General features: G+C 32.5%; 1 long non-coding RNA gene across 1 annotated transcript; it reads right to left on the bottom strand.

Annotated features, from left to right (window-relative positions):
* Positions 1-10,234: 10,234 nt before the first annotated feature.
* Positions 10,235-26,541, bottom strand: LOC127705906 (uncharacterized). The gene is made up of 2 exons (XR_007984091.1): positions 26,258-26,541; positions 10,235-12,150 (listed from the first exon to the last, which is right to left on the bottom strand). It is a non-coding gene; the product is annotated as an uncharacterized LOC127705906 (long non-coding RNA).
* Positions 26,542-26,877: the final 336 nt, after the last annotated feature.

Genomic DNA, 26,877 nt, shown 5'->3' with positions numbered 1-26,877 from the left:
AATTAATCACTATCAAAACAATTCCCGATTGTCCCACATTTAAACTTCCCAATTGTCCCACAAACATATTCCCGATTGTCCCATAAAATTTCATTACTTTTTTACCTGTAATTTTAAAAAGTGGGACAATCGGGAAGACACCATCCTAAAGGTAAGATTATTGTTAATTGTTAGAACAACAAATTTACAAATTATATGTCAATAAATAGGTATTGTTTTTAGTTTTTAGATGTTTTATGTATGCATGTAAAAAATTAATTAATGAATTACAAATATAGATTATATTACATGCTATATTGATTAATGACAATTAAGGAATGTTATATATATGCTTTCAATACATTAAAATGTTTTATATACTTTATAAGTATAAAAAACAATCAAAGTACCAAGTGCATACTAAATGACGGAAAAATACAATTTACAAGTGTATGATATGTGATTGCATCAGAAAAGCAAAAAAATGCTTAAAATGTCCCAGCAAATAATCTAAATGTGATTGAATGTAATTGAAATGTAATTCATGATTACATGACAGAAAGGCAATGCAACGAACTACTTTTAATTACATGTAATTGAAAATATGCCCAATTACACATTACATTGAATTACTTTCAAATGTGTAATTAATTACAATAAAATTGAGAATGGAAATGGGGAATGTGTCAACGAGACAACAAACCGACCAAAGAGCAGAAAATAGCCGAAGTCCACCAATGGGTCTTCAACACAGCGAGAAAATTCCGCACAAAAAATGTGTACTAGTTCAATGAAAATGGACGTCACACCAAACTCAAAAACATATAAAGAAACTAAAATTAAAAAACGTACAAGACTAACAAAGGCCAGAGGCTCCTGACTTGGGACAGGCGCAAAAATGCGGCGGGGTTAAGCATGTTTTGTGAGATCTCAACCATCCCCCTATACCTCTAGCCAATGTAGAATAAACAAACACAGCAATACGCACAGTAAAACTCAGTTTAAAAGAAGTCCAAGTCCGACGTCAGAATAGGTAACAAAAGAAACTAAGCAAAATGACAACGATACATAAATGAACAAAGGACTACTAGCAGTTACTGACATGCCAGCTCCAGACCTCAATTAAACTGATTGAAAGATCATGTCTTCATCATATGAAAATCAAGCACAATCCCTCCCGTTAGGGGTTTAGTATCATACCATCATAAAATATATGAGAAGAACATAACCCGTATCATGCCAACAACTGGTTTTAGAATACATGTGTTTATTTCCGATGCAAAAACCCTATGAGTGAATCAATATTAATACCAAAATATGCCATCTTTAATGACCTGACAACAGTATCGTAACTATATCCCTTCTGAATAAGTCTGTTTTAAGGTTTGGTTAGCTTTTGAGGTAAATGTCGACATTTTTGTGCTTTGTATAAAATATTACCATAAAAGAATGGATGTGAAATACCTGAACGTATCAGTTGCGGATCTAGAAATTTTCATAAGAGGGGGCCCACTGACTGCCTAAGAGGGGGCCCGCTCTAGTCATGCTTCAGTGATTCCCTATATAATCAACCAAATTTTTTCCACAAAAGGGGGGCCCGGGTCCCCTGCCCCCCCTAAATCCGCCACTGCGTATAAGATGTCTGCATGTTGATTTATATTTACGAATGATGTCCTTGTTACGATGATAAAATTTAGTAAACGTTTTGACTAGTATGTGATATCGAAAACCCAGGTGTAATAATTTTTCAGTAATACAGAGGTTTCTTTCGTTAAAATCAAATACGGTGTTACATACACGAGCGAATCGAACAAGTTGAGATATATAAACACCATAAGATGGTGACAAGGGAACGTCACCATCTAAAATGGATAATTAACAATAGGAAATGAAAAATAATCTCTTTTATCATAAATTTTGGTATTAAGCTTCCCGTTAAAGATATAGATATCAAGTTCCAGGAAAGGGCAGTGTTCATTGTTAGTATTAGCTTTATTTAAAGTCAGTTCAGCAGGATAAATCTCTTTAGTGTACATACTGAAGTTGTAATTATTGAGAGCCAATATGTCATCCAAATATCTAAAAGTGTTTAAATTTTTGTATCAGATGTTGTTTCGATGGGTCTTTGCTGATTTTAGTCATAAAATGTAACTCACAATAAAACAGAAACTGGTCCGCAATAAGTGAAGCACAGTTAGTTCCCATCGAGATTCCGATTACTTGACGATATACGGAATCTCCATTGCGAACAAAAAAATTATCTAGTAAAAATTCAAACGCAGTTATTGTAGCCAATTACAATTAAATTTTTAATTACCTAAGGTCTGATTGTATTGGCCTTTTAAATGAGTTTTGAAAAGCTGAATAAAGATTTGCATACGGTAAAGAAGAACACATTTGTCCCTCTGGTTTGCTTCATTATATATAATGGAATTTAGAGTTTAGAACACTGCACTAAATAAGATTGGTAATCCAAAGCGTAACTACAAATCCATGTAAACACATATATCAAAGAAAAGTAAGTAGTCGTTTGTCCTTCTATGACTTATGATGTTTTTTATTGTCACCGTAGTATTTTCTTATTTTTCCGACTGACAAATTAATATTAAGAAATCAAAATATGAATCTAAAGCCTATATGCTATTTTTTAATGCACGTCATACACATAGTATGAAAAAATGTTAGTTTACAAGGGTTACCAACAAAATATGATCAGGTTTAAAAAAGTATTTGAGATTAAATGCATTATCGAGTGCATGCCGATTAGGAGATACAATGCATTTCGATTGCATATGCTGAGATAAAGACACAGTTATCAAGTGTCCAGCAGATTCTGATATAAAATGCGTTTTCGATTGTAAATGCTGAGATAAAATGCGTTATCGAGTGTATAACAGATTCCGAGATGAAATGCGTTATCGAGTGTATAGCAGATTCCGAGATAAAATGCGTTATCGAACGTATGGGGTATTCAGAGATGAAATGTGTCATCGAGTGTATAGCAGATTCCGAGATTATGCTGAGATAAAATGCTTTATCGAGTATATAGCAGATTCCGAGATTATGTTGAGATAAAATGCGTTATCGAGTGTATAGCAGATTCTGAGATAAAATGCATTATCAAGTGTTCATCAGATTCTGTTCGAACGTATAGCATAATCCGAGATGAAATGCGTTATCGAGTGTATAGCAGATTTCGAGATAAAATGTGTTATCGAGTTTAAAGCAAATTGTGAGATAAAATGCGTTATCAAGTGTCCAGCTGATTCTGATATAAAATTCGTTTTCGATTGTATATGCTGAGATAAAATACGTTATCGAGTGTATACAAGATTCCGAGATGAAGCGTTATCGAGTGTATAGCAGATTTTGAGATAAAATGTGTTATCGAGTGTAAAGCAGATTCTGAGATAAAGTGCGTTATCGAGTGTCCAGCAGATTCTGATATAAAATGCGTTATCGAGTGCATACCAGATTCCGAGATAAAATGCGTTAATGAATGTATAGTAGATCAGAGATAAAATGTGTTATCGAGTGTTTAGCAGATTCCAAGATAAATTGCGTTATCGAGTGTATAGCAGATTCCGAGATGAAATGTGTTGTCGAGTGAAAAGCAGATTCTGAGATAAAATGTGTTATCGAGTGTATAGCAGATTCCGAGATAAAATGCGTTATCGAGTGTATACAAAATGTATCAGATTAAGAGATGAAAGGCGTTATCGAGTGTTTAGCAGATTAAGAGATCAAATGTATTACCGAGTGTATAGCAATAACTGCTTTTTTCGTAGAAGCAGATCGGAATCAGTTCTGACGTAGTGAGTAATCGCTTTAATCGTAATCATGTTCATTGACCATCAGGACGATGAATGCACATCATCATAATGATGTTTCGACATCATCATAATGATGTTTCGACATCATCATAATGATGTTCTGACATCATATAAAGATGTAAACCGAACCACACCATATGATGTTACATTGTCATAATATAATGACCTTACCACATCATATAACGATGTTAGCACATAACATAAGGATAAGTTCACATCATATAAAGAAGTTTGCACATAATATAAAGACATCTGTACATGATATAAGATAATTTGCACATCATATAAGACCATTTGCACATCATATAAGATAATTTGCACATCATATAATATAATTTGCACATCAGATAATGTCAAATTGTCATCATATAAAGGTGATTGCATATCGTATAAAGGTGATTGCACATCACATAATGCCGTTTCTACATCGTATAAGGAAAGCATCACATAATATAAGGACGCAATCACATAACATAATGGAGAAAGCACATCATATAATGAATTGTGCACATGATATAAAGATGTTTGCACCTCATATAAATGTGTTTGGACAGCATATAAGGACAACTTCACATCATATAATGACAAATGTACATCATATAAGGACAAGTTCACATCACATAATGACAAGTGTACATCATATAAGGACAAGTGCACATCAAATTATGTCATTTGCACATCATATAAGGGTAAAATGACATCATATAATGGCAAATGAACATCATATAATGAGAAATGTCATAATAAGACAGTGTCGGCGTTCCATACGTTATCGAGTGTAAAGCAGATTCTGATATAAATGCGTTATTGAGTATATCAAAAAGATTTATTGTAATACCGGCGTATTTACAACATCACAGTAAATTGATTTTGAAAGCGACTTCAACAGGTTTGTCGTTCATAATTTTGAATATACTTTTCTGCAAAAGACGGCAGATCTAACTTAACCTTGAGGAGTGCTTTTGCTGATAAATGTTCAGTAACAGATACTATGCTATTACAGAGACATATATATATATATATATATATATATGCATCGAATATATGTCTCTGGCTATATTACTCATCTTAATTGTAATATGTAATATTTCTGTTCAAACAAATTGTTAAGTACATCGTGTTGTTACCTAAAGATTGTACGAGAATCTGAAAGAACACGATAAATCTATTTTTAAAAATTCTAAAAAAGTCGATTTTTTTTGTTAGGAAAAAATATTAAATAGCTAAGAAGAAAATGAACTGTACACTTTTGGTCTCATTACATATACCAACAAGCAACAATTCATCAATTCTATAGGGAGGACGATCCTTATCTCTATAATATGTATGTATGCAAACTATATTTGTTTTATATCATGCATATTGTATTGTAATGTCATCGTATATGTCGGTTAAAATGTCATGTTTCTATTTGTGCCTAATATATATAAAATTTATACGTATTACAACAAAGATATTCTCTTTTCGTTTTATGTAAAGTAGCCCGGCAAAGTTTCTCCTCGTAAGTAATGCGTAAAACGCAGTAGTATACTACTGGCGAGATAGCACAAACGTACACTACCAGCTTTTTCCCACTGAATTTAAGTAAAAAGATTAACACTTATTGTGCTTTAACTGCTTTAACTACTTACTGTGCTTTAACTGCGTTAACTACTTACTATGCTTTAACTGCTTTAACTACTTACTATGCTTTAACTGCTTTAACTACTTACTGTGCTTTGACTGCGTTAACTACTTACTATGCTTTAACTGCTTTAACTACTTACTATGCTTTAACTGCTTTAACTACTTACTGTGCTTTGACTGCGTTAACTACTTACTATGCTTTAACTGCTTTAACTACTTACTGTGCTTTGATAGAGTGTGGATTCGCATGACGGGTGATGCATGCATAACAGGAGATGATTACCCTGTCAACGCACCATATCTCGTCCTTTTGGATTTCATGCGATTCCCTTAGTTTTTGTTGTTTACCTTGATTTGTCTTCTTAATCGATGTACTAGTATGAGATTTAAACAGCTATACACTACTGTGGCCTTATTTAACAGAATAATCGCTATATATACAAATATATACAGCATTGTCTTTACATCAACATTTGGAATTCCTCTTTGCATAACGATGTCGAATTACATTAGGTAAGATATACTTAAAGACCAATATGGAACATATTTTTACTTTAAAAGAAGGGCGGAAGATACCAAAGCGATATGCAAACTGACAAACTGACAACACATAGGCAAAAAAAAAAACAAAAACAAACGAAAAACGATCAAAACACAAACGAAACACAACATAGAAAACTAAAATCTGAGCAACACGAACCCCACAAAAACCCGCGGGTGATTTCTGGTGCTCCGGATGGGCAAGCAGTTTCTGCTCCACAAATTACGCCTGTCGTGTTGCTCCTATATATAAAATATTTTATTAAGTCAAATCAAGTGATTAGGCATCCCGCATAATAGCGGATTGGTAATCTACTCTTATCTAACCCTAAATTATGGCCGTTCATGTCAAAATAGCGATGGTTCCATCTAGATACTTATTGAAAGCATCTAGATACATCGCACAAGTTTCGAGATACATCTCACAACCATCTACTAGATGCTTCGCACAAGTATCTAGATAGTTCGTTTACGTATCTAGATGCTTCGTTAAAGTATCTAGATGGTCGAAAAGTCTTTAAATCTTTCGTATTCTGTCGTTATTTTAACCAATGGAATTTGATTTTTCTTATTCTACTGAGTAGCACATTTCGCGGGACTTTTGAGAGGGAAACACGCAGTGCCTCTCCCCGTAAACTTAATTCCCTGCACAGCTGATATGTCGAATGTTGAAAGATATCAACAATTGATGAGAAGAAGTCTGCATTTATATAATTAGCTTAGTTTCTTTTGTTACTTATTCTGACATCGGACTCGGACTTCTTTTAAACTTAGTTTTATTACTGTGCGTATTGCTATGTGTTTCTTTATTCTACATTGGCTAGGGGGAGGGTTGAGATCTCACAAAACATGTTTAACCCCGCCGCATTTTTGCGCATATCCCAAGTCAGGAGCCTCTGGCCTTTGTTAGTCTTGTATGTTTTTTTATAATTTTAGTTCCTTTATATGTTTTGGAGTTTTGTGTGACGTTCATTTTCACTGAACCAGTACACAATTTTATTTAGGGACCAGCTGAGGACCACCTCCGGGTGCGGAATTTTCTCGCTGCGTTGAAGACCCATTGGTGGCTTTCGGCTGTTATCTGCTCTTTGGTCGGGTTGTTGTTTCTTTAACATATTCCCCATTTCCATTCTCAATTTTATAGAACCAGAAAGAGGAGGGAGGAAGAAAATGATGACGATAGCGACTTTGTTTCTGAGTAAAAAATATTGTATTTTATCATAATATTGTTTAGCAGACTATTTTCGGTGGATCTATGTCATCTCGTACCTTTGCCGAGCAACTCGTACCCGATTTTTACTAACTCGTACTTTTACCAACGCGTACCTTATTTTTAGTTGTATTCATATGCAATATAGAATTTATTTTCTATCATACGTAAAAACTTTAAAAATAATAAAAAAATAGATATGTTGATTTGAAATTATTATTAAAATATTTACTTATAAGTGATCATTATACGGTAGTCCTACAAGCTGAGTGAATTAGTGTTTGTCCTTCCAACAAAGTTTGAACCAACTCTTTATAAACAGATTCCTCTGGTATTCATAACCAAATCTCACTTTTCAAATACGAGATATTAATAAAACTATGCGCAAACATTATGGAAAATTACAACGGGATGAAAAGTGTAAGGCACTTTTTGCCAAACCACCAATGATTGATACAGTAGACATCGTAACTTGAAAGATTTTCTGACTAGCTCGTTATTCCGACTTTAAAGAAATTAAAAGGAATGGGTCAGGACACCTGATGAAGCACCAAGACCTTTTATAGAGCCACGAACCGTCATAAGTACGTCCTATTCTGTTCTGCAGAAACACGATCGTGTTGGGTCCTGGGGAATGGACGTACTTGGCTGTTAGGTACTTTCTGACATCATAACTATCTATATACTTTTGAAATGTATCTAGATACTTGTGCGAAGCATATAGATACTTTTGCTAAGTATTTAGATACTTTTGCTAAGTATTTAGATACTTTTGCTAAGTATTTAGATACTTGTGCGAACCCTCTAGATACTTGTACGAACCATCTAGATACTAATTAAAAGGAACTAGGTGGTTGTTGAAAATATCTAGATGGAAAACAGTATCTAGATAGTTCGCTATAGTTTCTGGATGTTTTTAAAAACCATCTAGATACTTGTACGAAGCATCTAGATATAAGACCACTTATATAAGACATCACCAACTTCATAAACCATCAGTTATATAAATTTTATAACCTAATTTTTTCCGAATGAATTAACGCAACTTTTGTTATGACAAAGGATAGACAAGACTGTACCGTAAGAAACACATTTGTATATCGCATCTGTGATATAGTTGTTTCAGCATTGGAAATGAGACCATATATGATAGAAACAATTTGATAGCTCAAATCTTCGTTCAAGTATATTTGTTTGTTTAAAATCGTTCTGTTTACCAATTTATCTACTTAAATTTAGAAACAAAAATAGGATATAAGATCAAAGAATCTTGGCGTATTACTGAATAGACACATGACAATTACTGACATAGAATACAAATAAATAAATTTATATGATTCATAAAGACTTGTAGCATGTAAATAATTCGAGAGAACAATAAAAATAAAGCTGACGAAGAGGTAAACATACAAGTACGGATGGTAAGCGTACTGTTGGTTATAGGTAAAAGGTAATATAAGTGTCATTTCAAAATGCGCATCAACACCTCTTTTAAAGTTAGTGCTATAAAAATAAGAAGATATAATGGCAATGAGACAACTCTTCACCAAAGACCAAATGACGTAGAAGTAAGCAACTATAGGTCACCGTACAACCTTCAACAATGAGCAAAACCCATACCGCACAGCAAGCTACAAAAGGCCCTAAATGACATATGTTAAACAATTCAAACGAGAAAACTAACGGTCTGATTTATGTACAAAACAATAAACGAAAAACAAATATGGCATACAGTAACAAACGACAACCACTGAATTACAGGCTCCTGACTTGGGACAGGCTCATACATAATGTGGCGATGTTTAACATGTTTGAGGGCTCCCCAGCCTTTCCCTAACCTGTGATTGGTTTCACGGCACAACATTAGATCAAACTATAAAAATGAGTTGAAAAGGCTTACTTTTACAAATTGTGACTTGGATGGAGAGTTGTCTCATTGGCACTCATACCACATCTTCTTATATCTATTAACTCATCAGATCGATACAAAGTACAAAAACAACTAACAAAAAGACAAAAGACACAAAGTACAGTTATGAGAAGACTTGCAGTTACTAAAATCTAGTTCAAAGTCAATAAAAAATAATAAAAAAAATCAATTATTTAAGACTAAATGTAGACTCATGCCTTCCAATTTTGACTATTCGAGTCAAACGAGTCAAATAAATAAAGGGGAAATTTGCCCTACCTCTTTTTCTTAGGTGGTTGACATATGTATATATATGTGATGACCTGTATGCATAGGTCAAAGACAAAAGACACAAAGTACAGACATGAGAGGACTTGCAGTTACTGAAAGCTAGTTCAAAGTCAATAAAAACTAATAAAAAAAAATCATGTATTTAAGACTAAATGTAGACTCATGCCTTCCAATTTTGACTATTCGAGTCAAACGAGTCAAACAAATAAAGGGGAAATTTGCCCTACCTCTTTTTCTTAGGTGGTTGACACATGTATATATGATGACCTGTATGCATAGGTTTTAAATATGCACACCTGTTAGAACATGTTTTAATAGGATACCGCAGAACATTATCAGGAATCGGTTGACTACTATTAATTTGAGCTCGTTTTGAATTATACGATTTTTTAGTTCTTAAATTTGTATATGGTAATACTGTTTACCAGAAAATATTATAATCTGTTTTAATTGACCAAGCTAGACTTATGGTCAATCTGTGAATATACATGTTGTACTGCATTGCAACATACTAATTGCGTTATTAAAATAACATTAGGAAAAATGTATTTGGTCAGTAATGGATGGTGTGTCTGTTGCCTTTTTGAAGTGTCAGATTATCTCCTCTTTTAAAACAAATATTCTAGAACTAAGTTAGAAATATGACAGAATGTCTTTCAACAGTATATTGAGTAATTGGTAACTTTTTCCTTCATCATGCTTCAAACAAACACATTCAATTAGTTTCAGTTTAAAAAAAAATATAAAAAAAAATTAATTCTGTGAGATATTTGGATCTGTCAATCAACCTTTAGTAGTAATTACAGACAACCTGCTTACTCAATAAATAAATACATTAGACATGAATATTGATTTTGGTATATTTATCATTTTAATTTGTTAAATTAGTTAGAATATTTCTGAACACATTAGCAAATTACATGCATACAAATATCAAATCACAGTTGCAAATATAGTTTTTACAAGTGTTGATGTTGTAATCCCCAACCATCTGGTATTCATATCATTTTTAATACAGGTTTTAAAAAATGGAATTATCATATAACTCAAAACATTTGTAAACGTGCTGAACAAATAAATCATTAGTGACTCTCCTACTATATACGAATCTCAATTTTACAATAAAATGAATGACCAAGCCATGTGGATAGAGCAAAATGACCTTTTATAAAATGTAATATGTAAATGTAAACCTAGTCACAGAATATCATTTAAACAATCCTCTGTTTTTGGCAAATAAAAGTTAATCACCAAAAATGCAAATAAACGATTGTATAATAAAATATGATAATAACACTTCTTTATAGAAGTTTAATGCGTCCGAAGCGCTTTTCTAGATTTACCTTCATCAGGGACGCTCAAAACTAAATATGTGAAAGCCAAGGATGAAACCGTGAAGGGCTATATGACCAAAAGGGATCTAAAATAATAGTATAACATTTGAATACTAAATAGAAAATGGATGTATTGTATGTTGTTTGCTTAAAAATGCATAACTGGTTATGCTGTTGAAAATAACATTATTTCCCTCTTAATTTGCTTCAAAGCTTCTTTAATAATTGACTTTTTATTTAGGGGACAGCTGAGGACCACCTCCGGGTGCGGGATTTTCTCGCTGCGTTGAAGACCCATTGGTGGCCTTCGGCTGTTGTCTGCTCTTTTTTCGGGTTGTTGTCTCTTTGACATATTCTCCATTTCCATTCTCAATTTTATTTACATCAATAATTGCCCGTAAAATCATCAGGATCTCTCATGAAAGGTAAAATAAATCTCACGAAGTTCTAACACATTATATAAAGTACTTTTTTCAAATATTTTTTTATTTTTTCAAATCTAGATCATTATTTAAATTCATCAAAACCCTTTCAGATAATTCATAAAACCGTTATTAGATTCGAGATATGAAATTCAAAAACTTTGTATGTCTGCATGGTGAGGAAAAATACAAATTGCTTTTACTAAGAAAAATCACTGGACCTAGAAATAGCACTCATCGAAATTTAAACAATTATCTATATCGGTAGAGAAAGATGCAATTTTGTAAAGTCGAATTTTTCGAATGAAAATGAAATTCCACGATATATTTTTAATGCATATCAACCCATTAATATACACGTTGCATTCACAAAATCTATACAATACAATTTTATTGACATTTAGAAGTCTCCAAAGGTCCTAAGATTTAATGTTAAATCACTCTCATATAATATCTGTACTATTTTAAGTGTAATTTCAGTCCTCAAATTGGAATAATGTATAGAGATTTTTGAAAATAATTATCTTCTGAAGTAATAATTGCAAATAGAAAATTTTATGACTTTGTTCCGATGCTATGATTTACGATACTGGCTATACTTTTTGGTTAATAATTCTAAATGTAGACGCCATAGTTGAAGATAGTTACCATAAAAGGGCTTATCTTGTAATTAGTTTACAGAGTAGAACCAGCTAGGCTATCTCAGAATCAATGAATCTGTCAGTCAACGTGTACTCTATAAAATGAAACTATAACACACATGCTACATATACATATAATTATCCATTTAAGAATCGGATTCCATTTCATCAAATATCACCAGTCCAGTGAAATATTCTCTTTCAAAACCTTAGAAAAAGGTATCTTTTTTTTATAAATATTCTATATCTTCATTTATGATCATCCTGGGCTCCCATGAAATATCTGTATTATTGCAGCCAGACACATAATTATGCAAATAATACAACAGTCATTTACTGCAGATTTTGATGAATTAGATCTTTTCCTGAAATAGAAATAAAATAATATACACTTTAAAAATGTTAATATTAATATAAGGACTACCTTACGAAACAAAGGCATTTTATGACTCGTTAACAAATTCTACAATTTACGGGAATACTTACCCTAGTACATACAGTGAATTTTAAAATTAAAAGAACAACAGGTTGCAATAAACCTCTGGGTGTCTTTTCTATTCATAGTTCTAGTGCCTTACCGGCGAAGCCGAAAGAGGCAGTATAGGTATGCACACCACAACGTTCGTCCTTTTGATAAGTTTGGTCTGCTTCATACTTTATAATAAATCTATCAAAAGTGTTCTTCATACCCGTGCGCGGGTTACTTTCTAGTATAAATGAGCACACGAAACCGTGGGATATGTTGAAATTTTAGTACATATTGCAAATTGTCATGGTGAAAAGATTATGGTGAAATTAATTGCCCTTCGAACCAGGTGAGCTAAAATTGAAAACCACAGACGTTCTAATGTTCTTTACGTCGTCTGTTACCTCGTTTGATACAAGCATATGGACAACATGAAATGAAATTATTTCTGAGACATGCTGACTGTGTAAAAAACATTCAAGCTATTGTCAAACCACCAAGGCTGTAAAATATATTACAGAAAAGATAAACTGATTGAAAAACTTGTCACAAAAGATTTATCAAGTGAAGCAGCTTCTCAGCGTAATTTAATTTGCTGTCACTTTTGTTTACTTGTCTTTCAGCCTATATTTGCTTTATTCAAGTCAATACACGCATACTTTAATAACAGCGACAAATATAGATTGTGAATCATTACAGTTTCAGTACCAGGAGAAAAAGTTAATAAGAATTAAAAAAAAAGGTAAAAGATACAACGTGTATATACGTTGCTAAAGTTTATTTTGAAATAAGATTTCGCCGATTTAATGTGTCGCCTAAGAAGCTGTAGCGACACATAAGGCTTGTGTCGTCTTCGTCGTCCGCAATTTCTTGAAAACTGTTGGACAAAATTCAACTAACCTTGCACATAATTTTCACAGGACATGAAGATATGCACCTCCTATTCTTACTTTGTAATTTTAGCGATTTTCCAATTCCAAAACATGGATTTCTTTATTTCTTTTTATATATATACTGACGGATTTTTAAACGCAACACTAGATAATCTTTTGAAATCTCATTTTCAAACATGCTATTCTTGTAAAATAATTGTATAAACATAAATTTCATTCATTACTACATTGTCTTTAAAAAAAAATGCAGTTTTAAAGTTGAATTGATTACGTCATCTTTAACGTTCAAATCATGTGGTATACACGGAAACCGTGGTTTTCCCCTGATCAATGAACGTATCACCGTCGAAGACAATGTTTGCCTGCAACCAACGCCTAAATGATAGACAGATAACTCAAACAGTTCTGTTGTGCATGTTTTGAGTTCTGTGTCGTACCTTCTGGTTTTGCCTATATACCACCCATTACAGTGTGGGTATAGATTGAAAAAAATGTTTCACGAAGAAATATACCTTAAATAATCATTTATGGGTTTCAAATATCGCGCTAAGAAATTCATGCGACTTCAGTAATCCGGTTTTTTCAATTACCTCAGGTAAGTCAGGTCTTGAATTTTTCTAAATAGAAGTATGGTAAGCATGAATAGTAGTTATATGAGGATCAATCATGATTTGGTAAATAAAATCACCAAAATATGTGTTGCGTTTTTAAAGTCCGTCAGTCTATAACTTGGAGACAGACAAGCGGGAAACGTCTTTCTTGACAAACCTACACATTTTGTTATGAATGAATGTTATGATTTGTACGTGAAAGTATATGATATTATCAGTGGCGCACAACTGATGAAAAACTAAAACACAACCAACATAAAAACAATCAAGAGATAAAACAAGAAACATGTTTTGACGTACCATCCATTTTTAAAAAAAGTATCATTGATAGTCCGGGTAAACTGGATAGATACTAAAAATCATCAATTTTCCAAAAAAAATATTCTAGACGTGATAGAAAAATCCGTAATGGTGACCAAAACAAGTTCGAATGACATACAAAAAAGTCATCCCCGTAGTCATTTCTTGTTTTCATCAGATGACTAACAGAATGGTGGTAGTGAAATCATAATTTTTTTTAAAGTAAAGTTATCCTTAACTTTTGGCGAGAATATATATTGATGGTGGTCCATAAAAATAAGATAAATCTATTTGGGGGTCTTAAGTTATTGATTGCTTTTTCAAGCAACAAAAATCGTTGAAATACGACTTCATGTTTTACATTATTAACATTATAGCAGCTAACAAAATGTGTCTGCACATTGAGAACGGCAAATACTTTGGCAATCAGTGTGTATTCCCAAAGCAAAGTACGATAACATGTTAGATGTCTTAGTTGTTCGGATTTACGGGATGATTATTTCTTTTCTTTGTAATAATACAGTAGCTGCCACCAAAGCTTGTAGATAACAATAACAATAGATAGCTGATAATTGTTAATGGTTAAGAATGCAACGAATAATTGGATTAGTATGGCTTCAAGTATAAAGTTGGAATCTGATTATTTGTGATAAATATTAGTATTCGACTTGAGAGTGTTATGTAAACATCGGGTAATGTAAAGATACACGCACAGAGATCATTTGATCTAGTTTTCTATCCCAATATGTTCATGTATCATTAAAGATTTAGAACTTTTATATGCAGTTTCTAGACACATCATTTATAAAAACCTCATCAACATTTGTTCATAAAAGCATAGATATATAAACACATACATATACATCTATGATAAAAGTAACATTCATTTAAGAAGCCTCCATAACATGTTTGGTATGAGAATTATTCGATCTAGCTAGCAGGATTAAAAAAATAAACAAACAAAAAACCCCGACAAAAACACCAACAACATAAAAAAAATCCAAACAAAAAACCAAAATAACCTATTAGACCCGCGTAAATCGATGTGATAGAATTTCCTGTTCCGAATGGTATAAGTATAACTGAGCATTTATTCCAACAATAAATATTGTGCTAACACCAGAGCTCTTTTGTATATTAATAATTCTTCAACTCAAGTTTAAAATAAAACGTTTTTCATTGTCCAGTTAAAAAAAAATCAATAAATATAAACTTTAATGTAGTCATATAAATTGACAGATTTAAATTTACCATTGCTTTGTAAGTCTTACTGAGGCATGGATATTGCAACTTGACACTTTAACTTCAGCTTCCATTTATTTGAGATCCATCATATTAGTTCTTTATTTTTATTTGACCCAAGGACATTTTTATAACGAAACATATCCCTATGAAATATCTGTCTTATTCGTCTTATGCCAAGTTATGGCGACAAATGAAAAATGTTTTATATACTGCACGACGTCAATGACATATTACATATAAAAATCGACATGCTGGAACCTTATTTGTTATTATTCTGAAATCATACAAATGGGGGTCTAACTAGCTATAAAACCAGGTTTAACCCAGCATTTTCTTCAGAAAATGCCATTACAAAGTCAGGAATATAACAGTTTTTTTACTAGTCCTTCCGATGGTTGATAAAGGCGAGCATTTGGCTTTATCTATTTTTTTTTAACTTCCCCCTTTTTGAATTTACCTTGGAGTTCATTTTTTTTGGTTATACATTTCTTATTAAACATGTGAAACGGTATTCTTACAAAACTCGCAAAGCTGATACTTAAGGTCTCAACATTTGACAACACGATCAATTTGAGATCCAAAAATATCTGTAAGGAGATCGGAGATAAATGTAACAGTTGTTTTTATTCGACATCATGAAATAATAGTTACATTTTTTATTTTATGGCTTTTACATTTTGTTTATGAATTTTGACAGAATATGAAAAAAAGTGTTTTACTGTTGTTTGATTCATAAATTGTATTGCATTTATCAAAAGTTCTCTAGAATATAGATATAAATCAAAAAGATAAACGATGTCTTTAAAAATGTAATATATGTGTTGTGATGCTGTCTATAGCGATAACAATGTAAATTCGATAGTTTACCGAAAAGATTGATGTATTCTTTGTTAATATTGACATAATGTATTCCAAGAATAAATGGAAGATTTGTAGTTTGGAATTCTCCAATGGCGAATAGACATTTTAACTCTATCAGACTTTTGGTGATAGAAATCACAGTAGACAGATATATTTTGTGTAGATAGATCAGAGTATAATATATACGTAGGTGACTGATGTTACAAAGAGTTGTATTTATTCAGTTATTCATGCCGATATTCCTATAGACATTGATATTATTTATGAATGGATTGTACAGAACTTTTCCCGAAAAGTAATCATTTTTGTGTGGCGTATTTTTGTATCTAATACTGATTTCGAAGAATTTTGAATAGTATGACCAATACAATCAATTTATATAAAAATAAGGAGATGTGGTATGATTTCTAATGAACCAACTATCCACCAGAATTCAAATGAAGTTGGTGAAAGTCATAAGCCACCGTATGGCCCTCAACAATACGAAAACTCATACCGTATAGTCGGCTATAAAAGGCCCCGACATGTAAAATGAGAAATAATTCAAACGAGAAAACTAGCGGCCTAATTTATAACAAAACAATTAACGAAAAAAAAATATGACAGACATGAACCAACGACAACCACTGAACTACAGGCTCCTGACTTGGGACAGGCATATAAAGAATGTGGCGGGGTTAATATAAAAATAAGAAGATGTGGTATAATTGCCAATGAGACAACTCTCCACCAGAGACCAAATGTTATTGAAGTTAATAACTACAGGTCAGCTATAAAGGGCCCCAAAATGACAAATGTAAAACAATTCAAACGAGAAACCAACGGCCTGATTTATGTAAAAACAATGAACGAAATACAAATATGATATACAGCAACAAACGACAACCATGCACTAAATTACAAGCTCCTGACTTGGGAAAGGCACATACAGAATGTGGAGGGGTTAAACATGCCCAACCCTCCCCAAAATCTGGGACAGTGGTGTAACAGTATAATACATGAACAAACTACAGAATCCGTTAAAAAGGGCTTATATCGATATAAAGCAGAAAAACAAGTAACAAAAACACAGATCGGACGTGGCAGAGTATTTATACATTCCTACAACAAAATAGACACTATAAGTACCGCCTTATTTTATGACTGTCTGGGTAAAACGTTCATCTATAGTATTTTCTCTTTAAAATCGGATCAAACTAATGACATATAACACATATCATGCAAACATTATAAATTCAAATTATACAGATTCATAAACATTATTGTTATAAAAAAGACAAAGGTTGTAGTTACACCGATATTGTTCCCTGATTGCGTTTAGAATTTTAGGGATGAGTATCAAGTATACTCCAAAGTATAGCCCCCGATATTGGAGTGTATAGGGCGGCATGATTTTATTTACCAATTATAGATAGTTTATCTGATAAAAGTCCATTCATTAATTCAACCCGACCCAGTAATTTTTACCCATGGAATCGTCCGATACCAAAACAACGGAAAATTCTGAAGCGGAACAGAATCAATTCTGACGAACCTGATTCATAAAGCCTGGTCAACATAAAATCAATGCGAAGTGCATGAACTCTATGAATAATCTTTCTTTAAAATTTTATTCTACGCTAGTACTATCCTGAACTTATTTCACAAATACTGAAAACCTCTTTTTCACCCGTAGTGATAAAAGGGTTGCGTTGTTTTTTATTTGTAATATTAATTGACCAATTTATTATTGTGTATACTATATCATGTTGCTTTTGTTGCACACAATGGTGCCTGAGTGTATTAATAAACTTGATATACTAGCTTCCTCCATCAATAAAAACTGACCGCCACGGAATAGCACAATAGTGCTGAAAGTTGCGTTAAACACCAATCAATCAATTATACCGGTAGACTCCCCGCGACATGTTCATCTGCGTGTCCCAAGTCAGGAACTTTTGCAGGGGTTTTCTTTCATTATATCGTAAAGTTTGTTTTTATTAAATCTGCTGTCTGCCAAAATTATTTGAATTGGAGACGATTTTTATACAAACCCGTCTCCTGTTGAAGACTGTGTGTTGCTCTCTAGATGTTTCTTGGGTTTTTTTGTGTCGGCGTTTTGCTGTCTCTCATTGGCGTCTATCCCATATCTTCTTTTATTCATACCAGATATTTAATTCTCCTCTTTGGTTAGAGAAAAGCTGGTCTCATTATGACAACTTAATTTAAATTATTAGACCAGACTATGAAGAATAAAGACAGCCAACATCATCCAGACGAACAAATAATTCTTACTTACAAGACATCTTATTGACAATCATGTATAATTGCTGATAAAACGGCGATATACATTTGTTACTCAACCTTAGACCGTACTTTTAATGTTCGATTGATCATTATAGGTTTTAGATTATATTTTTATCACAGTATTTATAAATAGTGGGTCAATAATAATTGACCATTGAAAACATTACAACTGAGATGTAAATGATCTGTCTATTAGGTTAACTTTTTATGTTAAGAAAATAGTCTGGATTTCTTATTTTGGGCTGGATCATCTCATTATTACCTAATCATTATAACTTAGACAATGTTCGATATATTACTGTTTTACGGTTTTACTGACTTTTACCCACGTTTGCAACAAGTCCTTAAGGGGTCCCGTATGTCATTCGTTTCACTAGGAGAACAAACGTATTATCTTTTTTCCAGTAGCAGTTGGCATTTTCTGCATTTATTAGCGGTCGACCAATCTTAATAACTACTTATTTTTTAGCCAACTGTTCTCGTCCGGAATATGCATGAAATATTTGCCACTGGGTTTTAAGCAAATGAATTTAAATAATAAACATGATGTATTTGTCATTTCCGTTAAGCTATCAGTTATTATAAAGTGATTGTGTCATAGTCGTATAGTTGATTCTTCTGGGAATATATATAAAAAAAATGAAACTAGAAGCGATAATCATAATTATTTTACGATACAAACAGCAACAGAAATACCCTGTGTGTTTAGGAAATTAAAGACGTATACAATTGTTTTAATCATAAAAATTAATTCACGAAGTGTCATCACCACCAATACATTTTCATTACGCTAGACATAGGACAATTATTCTGAAGCGTGGAAATGAAATTCTTTTACAGAAACCGGAAATAAATCCATTTTGCGATATTCCAAGGCACTACACGAGCAATTATAAGCGGAATTGATTTTCTACTGTATAAATTTTCTGCTAACATATTGAATTGCAATCATTCGCCCAATTTACAAAACAACAAATATTGTCTGATCGGGCAAACTATAATAGAAACAAAACTTCTCTGTATAAGTTATACATAATATCAAAACAGTTTTGTGCAAACGATACAAAAAGAATTTACATTGGAACTGACACGGAAGTGTCTTCGTTATAGCCTTAACAGTCGTAACTAACCAGCGGCAATACTAATTTTCAAAGATCGTAGAAATGTGATCAAGGAATTCAAAATATTTTCGGATTCTAAATTGGATTTTTGAGAAGTATTAAAGGACATCAGTTTGGTTTTGGTTCTTATTCAGGTCTTCCATAACTCTTTATAAATATAAATATATTGACTTTGGTCGTCCTCCAACTATAATAATGAATGACTCAACTCATTTAACGGAGTCCTAGAATGAAATCGTAGGTACATTGTAATAAATCCGACTTATTTGCAAAATATTAAACCGACAATTATGTGTATGATCTTTGGTGTCTCGTTCATTTGTCCGTCGCCAAGCAACTGGGATCGCTTTTTCCACATAAATGTGAAGCGTGTACGTGACATCAAAGGACAACTTTTGGCCAAATATTGCCTTGAATTTCAACTTTATCATAAAACATCAAAATGACCATAATTTGGTTCTAAAATTGAATAATTTCAATGCCTTAATGCCTGGTAAAACATTTTTTTTCCATAGGAGTACATTATAGGCTCCAAATAGATATGGGAAGATGTGGTATGAGTGCCAATGAGACAACTCTCCATCCAAGTTACAATTTATAAAAGTAAACCATTATAGGTCAAGGTACGGCCTTCAACACGGAGCATTGGCTCACACCGAACAGCAAGCTATAAAGGGCCCCTAAAATTACTAGTGTATAAAACCATTCAAACGGAGAAACCAAAGGTCTAATCTATATCAAAACGAGAAACGAGAAAGTCAGCACATTTTGGATATATTGTCAAAATACAATGATTTTGTGTATTTTTCTTACCTAAAAGCTTTAGGAAAACATTGGCCGCCATCTACGATACAAAATGTTCTTTAACCAATAGGTACCAATTATCATATTGTATCCCTGGACATAAACATCTTCTGGATCAGGATATGCGACCAAAGTAAATTATACTAAAAACTGTCATAAATTATGGAGAAATAGGACCAAAACTGACGTTACAACACAAATAACGCATAATTGAGGGGTCAATTCTTCGTGTTATTTATATTGGGGTGTGCCAAAAAGAAGTTATTTTGAATAAATGGTAATATCACAACTATTTCTATGTGAAACTTGAATAATATTTTGACCTGATTTAAAAAATAAACATTAAAATCTTATGGCCAATTTTCACCCTTCGTAATGTAAATGATGAAAATTGTATATCTGGATTGTTTGCATCTGTTTCTACAATTATTCAAAGTTCGTAACATTTAAGATTTTTTACATACCTATTTACACACAATTTATATACATGGAGCTGCCATATACACTGCATCTATTTTTTGTTCAATTAAAGACACGAATAGACTCATAACGACAGAATGGGCAGATGCAATAATGTCAGGAAATATACGTCATTTTTAGTTTGAGAAACATGGTCTATTTATTGGTTGAAATTAAGCTTTAGACTAGGTTTTAGTAACTAAGAGTACTCTTAAATCGGAATTTTGTGTCTTTTGTGTTTTTGTTAGTTGTCTTGTGTATACTTAGTACTTATCCGACGAATAAAGCCCTTATCAACCTATATATTTTTCTATGATGTTCTAATGGTGTGCTGTTACACCAATGTCACTGACTTTTGGGAGTGTTGAAATTTAATGCTCATAAACATGTTTAACTGCGCCACATTCTGTATGTGCATGTCCCAAACCTCTATAGTCCAGTGGTTGTCGTCTGTGATAAATTCTTTTCGTTTAAATGGTGTTGGCTTAAATCCGACCATTATTTTTCTGTTGTATTGTTCCAAATTTTTTGTTTTTATTATATCGGACCTTTTACAGCTAACTATACGGTATGGGTTTGCTTATTGTTGACGGTCATACGATGACCAGTAGATGTTTATGTCCTTGTCTTTTTGGGGGATTGTTGTCTTATAAGCAATCATATCACATCTCTTTATTTTTATACTCATGAATTCCTTTGACAAATACAGAAAAATAAAACACTGGCCTAAGAAATAAATTGATATGCATCTCTGCCCTCCAGCAATTCAATGATTATTAACAAGGATTCTATTTTGCTTGATTCTTTATCAAAGTAAAACTAAGGCATATTTGATAGCAATATCTTATTCACGAAAATGTTCAAAGAAAAAAGAATTCGGTCTCATCGTTTTTTTTTTTTCATGCCCTTCTAAATCCTCTCGAAGAAAGACTAAAAGAAAAAGTGCGATTCATCAAATGAGAAAATGGAAAATTCCAAATATCGTTTGAATTTAATAAGATAGTTAAAATTTCAAACGGTGAGATGTGTTTTGAATAAGACTTTTTAAAGATCATTTTAAATTTGGCATATCTTATATCCCACTGTGCATAAATAATACATAAAGAAGGAAATCACCATTGAATGCTCATATTTACAGTTAAATTTTAATCTGACTTGAAGCGTCTGATGAAGTCAAATCATCTTTCACCCTGAAGCACACAGACAAAAAGTCAGAGGGTCATATTTGGCCACTATAAGACAATAACAGAGATTTGTCATTGTCATGAGAGTGCCTAATTGATGGAACTTATTACAAAAATGTGATTTTTGTGTTAAAATGTTAGTTTTTCGTATCTATAGGTTCTAAGCTAAAATTGCCCAACTTTTAATTATTCGATTTCCGGTAAGAAGTAAAATTTTGAACTTTGTGACGGGCTGAACATTTTTCTATGACTTTTACCGTTATGATAAATTTATCTGTTTTAAACATAACTATAGAGGCTACGGACAGCTATTAGTTTGGATTGTCTCTTCATGCAAAATAAATTAGGAATATATTAACCGAGGAATCAACATGAAGTTACGCAAGGCTAGTCAACATTGTCTTATTATTTGTTTCGTGTCAAATACAATACAAACGTTTTATGTTTATTTTTTACATTATTGCACAGACCTTCATTTTTACATTCTAACTATTAAAATCATTTAGACTTTCTCTTTTTTTACATCTCATCAAATATCCACATTCTTTTTTTTCTATGTTAACATGTTAAATTAGCTTCGTGAGTGTTTGTAATGGCAATGTATTAAGATTATATCGTATGAGAGATTTTGCAATTTCCTGAGATTGATACGTCCTTGATTTATAGTATTGTTAATCATTGTCAGTGGATTAATGAAAAAATGTGGTCCAACTTTAACGATTTAGCTTTCACCACATTGCCCATGTCACGTGAATTTCATATCGGGATTTCCTTGAAAGAGTGTTTGTTGCTCATACAGTAATGCTACTGAATCAAGGGTTCTTTAAAATTGTAAAGTTGAGGTCATCTCTTTGAAATTTATCAAGATTTGGCAGACTATTAATAATTATCTGTGAGACTGATAACCTGTGATTTGTACCATTTGTATTTACCATTATCCCTCTTTTTATGACATCACCGAATGCGAGTTTCATCGGAATTTTATCTCGTCTATAGACAAAGTCGAAAAAGCGAGACGTAGGCGTGCTGTTTTCAGTGGCGGTGGCGGCAGTGTCAAAATGTTAAAGTTTGGTATTAGGTCAGTGTAAGGTGAACCAATAATGGTATTTCAATGATATTTGTTATGCAGTTAAAGTAGAACTGGCACATCTAAGTCATGGTCTAATGACTGAAACTTTTGCTTAATTTACATGTTTAAGTTTTAATTTGGTTAGTTTGAGGGGAAACACGAATGGTAAGTCAATGACATTTGGTGTGTAGTTGTATCATCATTAGTACATCTCATGTCCGTGGAGATTATGTGGGCAGCCCCTAACTCGTGATTTTCTCGCTGTGTTGAAGACCCATTGATGGGCTCAGGCTGTTTTTCTGCTCTTTGGTCGCATTCCCCGTAAACCATTCTCAATTTATCTATTGACTTAATTTTAGCACGATTATGTCAGTTTGACGGGAACCACTATGGTAAATCAATGATATTGTTTTGTTGTTGAATTAGTATTAGCACGTCTCATTTCCATGGAGATTTTATGTCACACTCCTTCAGTCATGGTTCACTGACTTTGTAATGTGTGCATAGTTAACATGTTAAAGTTTGTGATAAGGTCAGTTTAAGGGGGACCACTTATTACAAATAAATGATATTTGGTATGCAGTTGTATTAGCATGGGCACATCTCATTTCCTTGGAGATTATTTGGCCTGTTCCCTCAGTCATAGTTCATTGACTTTGGATGTTTTGCCTCGTTTACATGTTAGAAGTTTTTTTCTTCAATTTATGAGGCACCACTTATGCTAAGTCAATGGTATTTGGTATTCATTTGTATTAGCCTTGGCATTTCTCATTTCCACAGAGGTTATTTGGCCTGGCACTTTCAGTTAAGGGTCATAAACTTTAATTTCTTTTACATAGTTTACATGTTAAAGTATTGCTTTTTAATAATTTCAATATTTGTATTATACTATCAAAATTACTTAAAGGCGAGACATTTATTTGTGTCAACAGCTAATTACTTGTCATAATGAAGTCGACTGGCGCTACCAGTAGAGTAGGAACTGAACCTTTTGGTATACATCTCCCAATTTTAGATAGAGTTTCTCTGTACTATGTGTTGATTGAGTGTTGTTTGTTTTTTTGTTTTTTTTTCTTCTGCACATGATGTCGTCTGTCTGTCTTTCGTCGAGTTATGTTTTTTTATTCCGCTCATCGTATCTTTTTATTTTTCATTTATGAACAAGTCACAGATAATAACCTTAACTTCTTCCATCGAACATAGACGAGTGTGTTCGATTTCCAACATCAATGGTACTTGACCTCCTACGATGTGATGTAACAACAGAATACAAACAATTTATTACATAAGTTATCCGTGTTAATGGTTACTGGGTTATCATATCAGAACTTAACCATTAAATATTGACTCTTGAGAAGAATCTAGTTAAGACCTACTACTTTCCATAAATCATTATCGGGACGATTAGTATAAATCAATCAAATTGTAAATAGGATTAATCTTTCTAATTATGAACATCAATGGAGAAACCCTGCTAATCGATTTAACATACATGGTAAATGTTCTTCCTTGCATTGAAACTTCATTGGATACCTAGCTACGACCCTGCTTTCTCTAAAACTTTTATGTTTCTATTCTAAATAACTAGCGTAAATAATTAATTTTAACAGTAATAAAGTATATATAATAACAAATATTAGATTTTTGCATATCATTTAGAAATAAAATTGAGAATGGAAACGGGGAGACAACAACCCGCCCAAAGCGCCGAAAACAGCCCTAGGCTACCAATGGGTCTTCAACACAGCGAGAAAATCCCGCACCCGGAGAATAATGTATACTAGTTCAGTGAAAATGGACGTCACACTAAACTCCGAAACATATAAATGAACCAAAATTAAAAAAAATTATACAAGACTAACAAAGGCTGAGGTTTCTGACTTGGGACAAGCGCAAAAATGCCGTGGGGTTAAACGTGTTTTGTGAAATCTCAACCCTCCCCCTATACCTCTAGCAAAAAAATAAACAAACACACAGCAATACGCACAGTAAAACTCAGTTTAAAAGAAGTCAATTTCTATTCACTATAAACTGCAATATAATTTTACTAACAATTATGCAACATAATTATCATAAATGTTAATGTTAAAAAAAATATATACTAATTATTGAATGCAATCTTTGCCGTTTTAGTGTAATACAGATATGTTTTGAGTAATTAGGGGCAGCGTAAAGATATCAGTCATCAAAGATTTAAATGTCTATACATCTTACATTATTCAGTATTGAGGGGTAATGTAAAGATGTTTTTTTTTAAATGTTTATCACGTCTTACATTATTCAGTATTTAGGTGTAAAGTAAAGATGATTTTTAAATGTTTATAAAGTCTTGCATTATTCAGTATTTAGGTGTAATGTAAAGATGATTTTTAAATGTTTATCACGTCTTACTTTATAAATCACGTATATCCCAAGTATTTAGCATAATGTCGGCATAGATATAAAGTGTCTTCAAAATTTTTTTTTTTAATTAAAGAACATTGTTCCTTCAAAATGAGATGGTAATTGCACTTTTATTTTCGAACATAAAGCAGAACGTACGGTGACCTATAGTTGCTAGCCTAACATCTACGTCATTTGGTCTCTGGTGGATAGCTGTCTCATCGGCAATCATACCACATCTCCTTATTTCATATATGGGATACAGAGTAAATTAGACGGCATGGACTTCATTTAGATATCACTTATTTCCCCTAATACAACATGACAAAATAACAAAGCTAAATTGGTCCACCATATGTGCATTTCTAAAATTCATAGTTCATCAATTGTCCAGTAAAATGTTATACTTTATAAAATCCGGAAGTATTAATCCATTGGTGACCTAAAGACCCAAAATAACAAAATAAAAAGGGATGCGAAATTCATTAAATGTTTGCAATCGTCGGGTTTTTTTCACATTTTACTGAAAATCATTCCAGTAATTAAAAAAAATACAAATGTGAAAAGATGTTTTTCTTTATGACAAATTTGGAATAGTTCAAGCCACTTGTGTCTTATCATTATAAAAATCGGAATCATTTTAGCAAAACTTTTACAAAAGAGAAATGGCTTACCTTTGAAATTAGGAATATTTCAAGCCAATGGTATCTTAATTATCACTATAAAAATCAGAATTATTTTTTTGCAAAACTTTAATAAAAGAATAAAAAAAACTTGTAAAATTCTCTTACCTTTGGAAGTCTTCTAAACCTTCTACTCCCGATTGCTTAGGTGTCATAGATCTGACTTTAGGACTTGTAGTTCTAGAATCTTTTCTAGGGCGCGTTGACGCTGCAGCAGTGGCCGATGACACAGACATTACAATACACTGTAACTTCTCACAACATATGTCTACACGCAATAGCAATAAAATACCATAGCACAACAATGATATGTATATTACTTCCAAAATGACTGTATAATTATTAGAATGTGTGATTTGGTATGCTAGTCTGTTGTGTGATGATGATGATAGTACCGCCTGTCTTTGTTATAACAAATATTGATGTATTGAATGAATATGCCAACAACACTTAACATTTGATTAGAATCTGATATCGTTGATAGCATGAATGTTTTGCCAGATTGAAATTGTTTTTATGCAATTATTGAGATGGTATTAGGGATCGCATCAGCTATTGTATTCAAATCAATATTTGTATTTAGTTTACAGGGATCATTTGTGTATCTAAAACTGATATCAGTCCATAGAGATCAAGCTTGACATTTAATATGCAAAGTGTTCTGCGACTTTATAGTGTCCTTTGGTATCGTCAGTTCTGTCTGTAACGTTAACTGCAATTAAAATATA

The sequence above is a fragment of the Mytilus californianus genome, unplaced genomic scaffold, assembly GCF_021869535.1.
Source record: "Mytilus californianus isolate M0D057914Y unplaced genomic scaffold, xbMytCali1.0.p SCAF_1, whole genome shotgun sequence".
NCBI classification, from domain to species: domain Eukaryota; kingdom Metazoa; phylum Mollusca; class Bivalvia; order Mytilida; family Mytilidae; genus Mytilus; species Mytilus californianus.
Note: the sequence above shows the minus strand (reverse complement) of the source record. Positions and strands in the feature narration are given on the sequence as shown.